Source organism: Hordeum vulgare, chromosome 5H (genome assembly GCF_904849725.1).
Source record: "Hordeum vulgare subsp. vulgare chromosome 5H, MorexV3_pseudomolecules_assembly, whole genome shotgun sequence".
In the NCBI taxonomy this organism is placed as follows: Eukaryota; Viridiplantae; Streptophyta; class Magnoliopsida; order Poales; family Poaceae; genus Hordeum; species Hordeum vulgare.
The window spans coordinates 220,624,486-220,633,677 of record NC_058522.1 but is presented as its reverse complement, the minus strand read 5'-3'; positions in this window follow the sequence as shown (position 1 = coordinate 220,633,677).

Below are 9,192 nucleotides of genomic sequence, written 5' to 3'. Positions count from 1 at the left end.
GTGTGCCCTACGTGTTGGACAAGTTTGACTGGTCCTAGTAGCCCTGTGGAAATCAGTGGCCATGGTGACGCGCTGGCAGCATGCAGTAATGGTGCTTCGCAACATTTCTTCTTCCTGTAGCTCGGGTCCCTCAAGGGTCGCGTGTCCCAGCGTGCCAGGGCACTCCCCTTGACCAGTCCAACCCATCCCGACGCCTAGGAGCGGCCAAATATCCCCTGGCACGCGTGCTCTCGCCGTGCATCGAAGCTCCAAGAGCTTCCGAGCTCTCTCTTCCTCTCCCCCTCTTATTCCCTCTTCCCCGAGTCCTCTCTGGCTCCCCAGATCCACCTCTCCCCCCCAAATGCCCATGTGCCCCCAATTCCGCTCCCCTGCCCTTGTTTCCCCGCCATGGCCGAAGGAGCTCCAGCGACCTCGGCTCGAATTCGAGCACGTTGGGCATCCCCTCCTCCTCTGAGCCGTGCCATGGGGTTCCCCTTGCATCCGTGAGACCCCCCCCCCCACAGATTGCCATCCTCCTTGGTGGCCACGGCGCCGTGCCTCCGTCACTGCAGGCCGCATCCGCCATGGCAGGGGCTGTCCGCGACCAGGTCCTCCCTAGGTGCGTGGAGCTATTCCCTCCAGGCCGCCGCCTCCCCCTAGGGCTCCGGGAGGCTGGGCCTCGCTAGACGCAGCGCAGGACGCTGGCCCGAGCGGCACCAGCGCCCTCTGCTTGTCTCTAGTCGGCACAGGCCAGAGGTTGAAGAAGGCCAGCGGGCCCCGTGCGTCAGCTGGCTGGTGAGGCAGATCGGTGGGCCACGCCACTTAAGTGGCAGCGCCTCCGCCTTTACCGCCTCCCTACAGCGAACACGAACTCGGGCAAATACGCCTTCAGCGTGTCCCTTCGCTCGCAGCCCGAGCTGCTGGGCCGTCCCGAAGGCCTATCTAACGCCCTGGGAGCAACATAACCTCGAGGCTGAGCTCCTTTTTCTCATTTTCCTATTTTGCATAACTTGAAAAATCCATATAAAAATCATTCTAACTCCAAATTGTTTGATTCAAACTCGTGTAGGTTCCTAAAATTCAGGGCCATCCAAATATGTGCCTTGCACATTTTTCCAAGGAACCTTTGTGTCGTGTTTTTATTTAAATCCAAATCTGAATGATTTAAACCCCACCTTGTGAAATTCCTAGAGTATCCAAATCAACTCCAAATGGAGTGATTCCAATTTTCAGAGCCTTCTGATGTCATACCCTATTTTTGAAGCCTTGGTCAACATTTTTATTAGGCTTTATTCTGTTGTATTAAATAAATGGCTTCCTATTGATATTTATCCAGTGTTGGAAAGTTCCTAGTATAATCATTTCAACTCCAAATCTAGTGAAAAAACTTCCTAAATATTTCTAAAAAATTTCTCTGTTAAATGAGTGCCTCCACTCATTTTTATCATAATATTTTCTATGGGCTTCATAAGGAATCCCCTACTCCTCCTTTCCTCCATTCAGAAATCCCTCATGATCTAAACCTCCTATGGCAAGCTTCAGTTGACGGGTAGACGGAGTACTCGGAGTTCGAGTGGAAGACCTAGAAGACCCCGAGAACTTATCTGAGCAAGGCAAGCAGCCCTTTGACCATGACTGAGCATATGTTATATTGCATGCTAGTGTAGCAAATATTTCCGTTGCATATGATCATAAGTGCCTTAAAATAATTGAAGTGATGTTACCGATGGTTCCTCCGGAGCATATGCATTGAGCTTGATCCTACCACCTATGAGGGTCATGCTAACAATCATGTTGACATGTAAAGTTAGAGTAATATTAGAATGACATGTTACTGGTATAAATCAAAGGTTTATGAAAACCCCCACTAATGCCCATGGGTGATGATGAGTTAGGTGGCCACTTTCGGTGAAGTGGTGCATTGGATATTTGTGTGAGTATGATTTCAGAAATGGGAATAGATTTATGATGTGTCGACCATCCCAACCTTACATGTACGACCACGTTACCCCTTATGGGACGGGGCTGTGTTGATTACTCTGGTTGGTGCTAGCAAAGAGCCACATTACTAGTGGCGGGAGTGATGTGTGGTCACTCTCGTGTTGGGGTCGTGCCACGTAGGGCGACTATGCCGTTTTTACGTGTTCCAGGCACACCGTTGGTCCCCGCATGGTTGATACTGTCCAGAGTCGGTGCTCGTAGACATACAACATGTGGGCTAGGTACCAATCGAGTGGACCTCTTTGTCTAGTATCGTTAGGGGAAGACAATGATCGGGTACTTACCTCAGGTATGTTATATACCGCGAGTCGTGGTTGACAGGGAAGTTTCCTAGATCTCGTGGGTCCAGCGTACTACCTCTGCAGAGTGTAAAACTATTCCTATAGCCGTGTCCACGGTCAAGGACAGTTGGGTAATCCTGCTTAAACTACGTCCAGTCGTTTCCGCATAAACCAGGTGTGTGTGAGTATGTGGTAAATGGAGTTTTATGAAATAGTTGATATGACCAAGTTTGGTGACTTGGCATATAGGGTGAACACGGAGTGTTCAGCCCTTGACATATATATTGGTATCTGTAACCTGTTCTTCGAAACAACATTTAGCTTATGTTGCATACCCATGATCATGTTTATTACAACAAGTTGTTGTCCACCAAAGATGCATATTATTGTTATCCTTCACTTGCATTGTTCATATCATGGGATGTTTACGAGTACAATCAAAAGTAATCATTGGCTTGCCACTGGTTATTTCATTGACCAGGTGTAAGCGAGCAGGAATTGGTGAAGAGTAACTCGGTGACGTTCTTGCGAGCTAGGATGCTTTCCAGTCAAAATACATGTAGGTTAAGGCTGATGGCATGGGTTCGCGCTTTCGACCGATATTTCCGCTATTGGTCCAATGTGGTGTGTTGGCCCTCAAGGCCCTATTTATTTGTAAGACTTGACTGAAATGGTCATTTGTTGTATCAAACGGTATGTATGGATGAAAGACTCTTAATATTAAGTATTTGTGTGTTCGGTGAGCATTGATCTCTGGGATCACTAAGCACGTTCATTCGTCGATCTCGACTCGTAAGTCGGGGTCCCCACATGAAATCATGGCACTCGGGCCCAAAGTGACAAGCATTAAGAGTAACAAGTAGTAGCAAACATGATAAACACCACAGTAGATGATAAGCAACATGCAACCAACAATCCGACAAACTATTACATGATCTAACTCATCCAAACTCTCCCATCCCCTTCACGTACAATAGGGAATTACTCACACATGATGGGGGAAGCCATGGGAGAATGATGGAGTGGTGATGACAATGACGACAATTTCCCCTCTCCGGCGGCCAAAACAGCCTCCAGATTAGCTCTCCCGAAGAAGAACTGAGGGTGGCGGCGGCTGCGCATCGAGAACTTGCAAAATGACTTCTGTTCTGGGATTTCTCCATCACGGGAAAATAGGAGCCAAGTAGGGCATCAAAGGGGGTGGGGCCCACCCAGGGGGCCTCCCGGCGTGGCAAGGGGGCAGGCCGCTCCCACAGGTCACCTGGAGGCCCTGTGGCTCCCCTCTGGCCCATCTTCTGGCCCAAGGTTCCTCCCGGTGCGTGGAATTTCTCTATTTTAGGGGAATTTTCCAGGACGTCGAAATATCCATTTTCCTGTATACAAGAAAACCATATAGCTAGCTCTGCTAAAAACAGCGTCTGTCCGGGTTAGTTTCATTCAAATCATGCAAGAATGAGGACACAAAATAGCAAAAGGGTTTGGAAAAGTCGATACGTTTGAGACGTATCAACTCCCCCAAGCTTAGCATATTGCTTGTCCTCAAGCAATTCAGTTCAACGAACTGAAGGCGACAAATAAAACTTGACAAACTCTTTTGCTTGATCAGATGTATATAAGCATGCACTACGAACAAGTTCAACGTGTATTGAAGCAATGCTACAGAGACAATGCACGAAGCAATCCTTCGATCTTGTGAAGAATTTCAAACAACTAAGATTGAATAATATGCAACTGAAAATCATGACGAGATCACAATGTAGATGACTCGGACATACTAGAGTGGTATCTCGCTAGCCCCCATGAGTGAAGCGAAACATAAATGCAGACGCTCCTTCGGAGTTTTTAAAGGAGACTAGAAATAAATACTTCAGAATAATTAATATCACAATCATACAGAAGACAATGTGGTACTTTGGGACAGTACACATTACACTCAGAATGATAATTATGCTCTCTATAGTTGGTGATTTTCATAAGAAGAGGACAACTCAATAGAAAATTAAAATAGATAGTCCCTTTAGAGAGGGAAGAATTGATTTACAGAGGTGCCAGAACTCGAGCTTTAAAATATAGATGAATCAACATTTTGGGTGGTATGCTTTCATTGTCAACGTAAAAACTAAGAGATCTCAATATCTTCCATGCTAAATACATTATAGGCGTTTCCCAAACAGAAAAGTAAAGTTTTTACTCCCCCTCCACCAATCGATCACACTCCATGGCGGGCCGAATCCACGGGTACCATCCATACAAACAACCATCCTGGGGGAGCTTTGTTTCATTAAATTTGATTTGACTTTGAGCATGGAACTGGGCATCCCGGTTACCAACCACTTTCTCGTGAGTGATAAAGAATCAACACATATCTTGAGAATAACCCACTTAGCATGGAAGATACTGATAGCCCCTAATTGTTACATGAGCGATTCAGGCATACAAAACAAAATATTTATTTGATAATTAAGAATACGACACGTGCAAATTTACTTAGGACGACACATAAGTACCTCATATAGGTAGGTATGGTGGACTCATATGGCGCAACTGGTTTCAAGGATTTTGGATGCACAAGCAGACAGTTTGCTTAGTACAGGTGAAGGCTAGCAAAAGACGGGGAAGCGACCAACTAGAGAGGAATAACGGTCATAATCATGTAGAGTGACAAAGAAACATTGAATCGGGCATGAAAGCGATATAACTATTATGAAAAAAGATCATCAAGGCTTTATAGACTTCTAGTCATAAACATGTGTAAGCATGTGCCAAGTCAATCCTAAAACTCTCCGAATCGAAATACCACTATAATATGCCAAACCATGAACAATGCAATGCATGCTAAACATTTCAATAACACGTTATGCAATCCAGCTTTTTGAGACTAATCACAAAGAAAGCATGTACTACTGGGAAAGCATTGTAATCATAGCACTATGTCGCTACAAGCTGGTCTCTAGATCATAAGTACAGGCATATGTACAAAATTAGAAACAAATAGAGTTCATAACGGCTTTCCTTGTTGCATTCCTTCCGTCGATCTTCGTCATTATTGCATGGTCACTTGCACAATCGAACGTAGAAAGATATAATCAAGTGCAATTACAACCATGGATGTGAGCTGAACTCTGCAAACAAAGCAAAGTAAAGTGAAAAAAAAGAAATCTTTTTGGGTTTTCCAAAGGTTAAACGAAAACAAAAGAGAAGAGAAATATTTTTTGTTGTTTTTGCAAGGAAAGATCAAAGAAGAACAAACAAAAACTCCGAAAAGATTAAAAAGGAAACTACGGATAATATAATGGAAGGGGAGAAGGATATGTACTCCCCAAGCTTAGGCTTTTGACCTAAGTTGAGCTCGTCTACTGCGGGCTCCAGGTGTTCCCTCCGGCTCCAGAGTGGTACGGGTGGCTCCAAGAACTTACGAGGCCTCGGGTGCATACACTGATGCCCGGCTGGCCTCCCAAGAAGTACGGGTGGCTCCAAGAATCATACGAGGCCTCGGGCGCGTACACTGGTCCCCGGCTGGCCTCCCAAGAATAAGGCTCTTCTTCCTCGGGATCAACCCCCTTCATAGGGTTGTGGAACTACTGCTGGATCACGAACTCATCCAGCTCAATCGAGGTGAAGGATCATCCGTTCCTGCTAGTGTAATCAAACAAAAGTGGTGCAGGTAGACGGATCTCGCGAGTAGTAAGCTCGCCAAACCTCATAATATAAACAAGATTACCAAAATCAGAAGTCCTAGTATCAAACTCATGCCTCTTCATAGCGGTAAGATCAAAGCTTATGAATGAAAAAGGCGTATCATCCGTGCGTACAGTGCGCCCGAGGTGCTCAAGGATAAGTGTGTCATAAATGCCACCAAGGTGAGGACCTTTGCCGATGTTAGCAACAAGGTGACGAGAAATCAAAGCACCAATATTATACTTGTTATCTCCTAAGAGGGTGGCTGCCAAGATATTAAGATCCGGAGCCGAAATGTTGCTCTTGTTGTCACGAGCTAGCACCCCTTGAGCAATATAGTATGTGAAATACCTGATCTGGGGAAACAATATGCTGTAGATCTTCCCCCCGTGAATGTCTTGTGGGTCCTTACTGCAAAGGGAAGCAAATAGGGATTTCAGCTCGTAGGGCTGAACTTTCATTTTGGTCGTCTTCCCGACATTCCGCACACCTATAACATCAAAAAATTCTGCCAAAGAGATGGTGAAGACATCCTCATATAATCTGAATTCAATCGTTGAAGTTTTATATTTATATCTAAACAAGTTGACAAAATAATAGGTGAGTTTTGGATATTGTTGCACACATCATGTTCAGAGACGTGTCAAACCTGCAGCTGCACAGAGTTTATCAAACTCATCCTTAATACCTGCCGCCATAAGAAAATCTAAACACGGGTATGCCATGGCACGTGTCGTGTCCGTCTCGTGGAACAACTCCGGTGCCACGATATCAACATTGTAACTCGTCATCACAATAGAGGATGAACCTGCAACTCTGGTTAGTCTATCGGTAGGCTTGGGTCTCTTCTTCCCAAGTCATCCTTTTTCTTTTCCAAACAAACTTGTGTCTGAAATTTTTGGTACATCACAAAAATGAAGGTTTAAGCAAAATTAGTTGGAGAAAACTATTCTACTCACTTCCCTGATGCGCATACTTGCATCAAAACTTCATAAATAAATTCCTAAACATGCATGCAAGCTCAAATTATCAATGCAAATGATGGGTTGCAGAGAAAGATCGAAATTTTCCACCAAGAACAGCAAGAACTCGAGCTCGAGGAGAAAAATCGGGATTTTTGGAGTGAGAGAGATAGAAGGGAGGATGAAGTACCTGCAAAGGGGACCAGGTGGGCCGAGGCGACCTGTGGGCGCGGCCAGGGGCCAGGTCGCGCCAGCTGGCCGCCTCGACCAGGGATAGCCCACCTGGCTGGCTCCAGGTGTCCCTGCGTCTCTTTTTTGATGGAAATTTTTATTCTAATTTTTCTGAAATTTCTCTAACAACTTCACTTCTGAAAAAAAAATCGAAGTACCAAAAGCTGCAAAACTTCCGGAAAGCTTGAAACAATGGTTAAACATATGAAGCTTCAAAAACATAAAACTTTGGTACAACAAGGAGGATGAAATATAAAAGAAATGAAACCATAACAAGCTTCTCTTTTAACTCATATAAAACATATTTGTTAGCAAGGTTGATCAAGTCTTACTACAAAACAGGTGTTATATCGAGCAACAAGTTTCACTTCTTATAAAGCAATCATGGTACCTTTATCTTAATGGATATTGCCCCCACCATAATGGTTTTGTATTTTTGGTGCACATGTAGAGGACAATCCTACTCTCCAACCTTCACGGTCTCAATATTCTCGATAGAATTAAGGCCATGCCTTTTATCAATCTTCTTCAAGATATATACCGTGTGCTCCTTCTCATTAACATTGAAAGTCACCTTTCCTTTATTGCAATCGATAATAGCACCTTCGGTGTTAAAAAAAGGTCTACCAAGAATAATAGACATGCTACCATCCTGAGGCATATCAAGCACAACAAAGTCAGTAAGGATCAAGCAATTAGGAACTTCAACACGAACATCCTCACAAATACCAACAGGAATGGCCGTTGTCTTATCAGCCATTTGAAGAGAGATATCTCTAGGGATTAGTTTATCTAGACATAGCCTTTTGTAAAGAGAGAAAGGCATAACACTCACTCCTGCACCAAGATCACATAAAGCAGTTCTATCATAATTATTTTTTATGGAGCAAGGAATGGTGGGTATACCTGGATCACCAAGCTTCTCAGGAATCTTGCCACTGAAAGAGTAATTAGAAAGCATAGTAGATATTGCCTCATTAGGAACTTTTCTTTTATTAGTAACAATATCTTTCATATACCTCGAGTTCGGAGGCAACTTAATAGCATCGGTCAAAGGAATTTGAAGAAAAAGAGGTTTCATCCATTCACAAAATTTATTGTATTGCTCTTCTTCTTTGTTTTGAAAGTCTTACCTGGGAAGGGCATTGATTTTTGTACCCATGGTTCTCTTTCCTTCCCATGTTTTCTTCCAACAAAATCTTCTCTAGTATACCTCTTGCGCTTGTCGGGTGCTTCTTCTTCTTGTACCTCAGGAGGATCAATCTTTTCATTATCTTTATCAGGTACAACACCATCTTCAGTTTCAACATCGGAAATAGATATACTATTAGGATCAACAATAGGTTCTTCATCAATTATAGGATCATTGGAGTTGTTAGTTTCCTTGTGTTTCTTCTTCTTCTTTGGGGAACTTACAACGTCTTCTTCCTGCAATTGAGAATCTTGCTCGATCCTTTTTGAATGCCCCTCCGGATAGAGGGGGTCCTGGGTGTGTGTACCTCCTCGGGTCTTTATACCATATGCATGTGTATCAACTTATTTGGCATTGTTAGCAAGAAAATATTTCTGCATATTAGAAATTTGTTCAAGCTGAGTTTGAACCATATGAAAATGCTTAACAAGACCTTTAACATCATTAACAGTTCTACTTAAAACATCAAGCAGACTTTTGATAGCAAGGGAATTATCATGCAATTGGCTTTGAATCCTCTCATTAAAATGATTTTGCTTCACAATGAAATTATCAAGATCATCTAAGCATTGATCAGGGAGCTTACCATGAGGGACGTCACTTGCATTGAATTCTAAAAGAGAGTGTACCTCTACCATATGTGGGTGGGTGGTAGGCTCACATAATTGCTCGATAGGAGGTAGATTCTTCACATCTTCAACTTTAATACCTTTCTCTTTAATAGACGTCTTTGCTTCTTGCACGACTTTGGGGCTCGAGAAAAGCATGCCCCTCTTCTTAGGTGGTGGAGGTGGTTCAGGAAGGAATCAATCATCACGATTTTTAGATATCTTGCCCATTAGTTCTTCAACATCGTCCGGTATTCTCT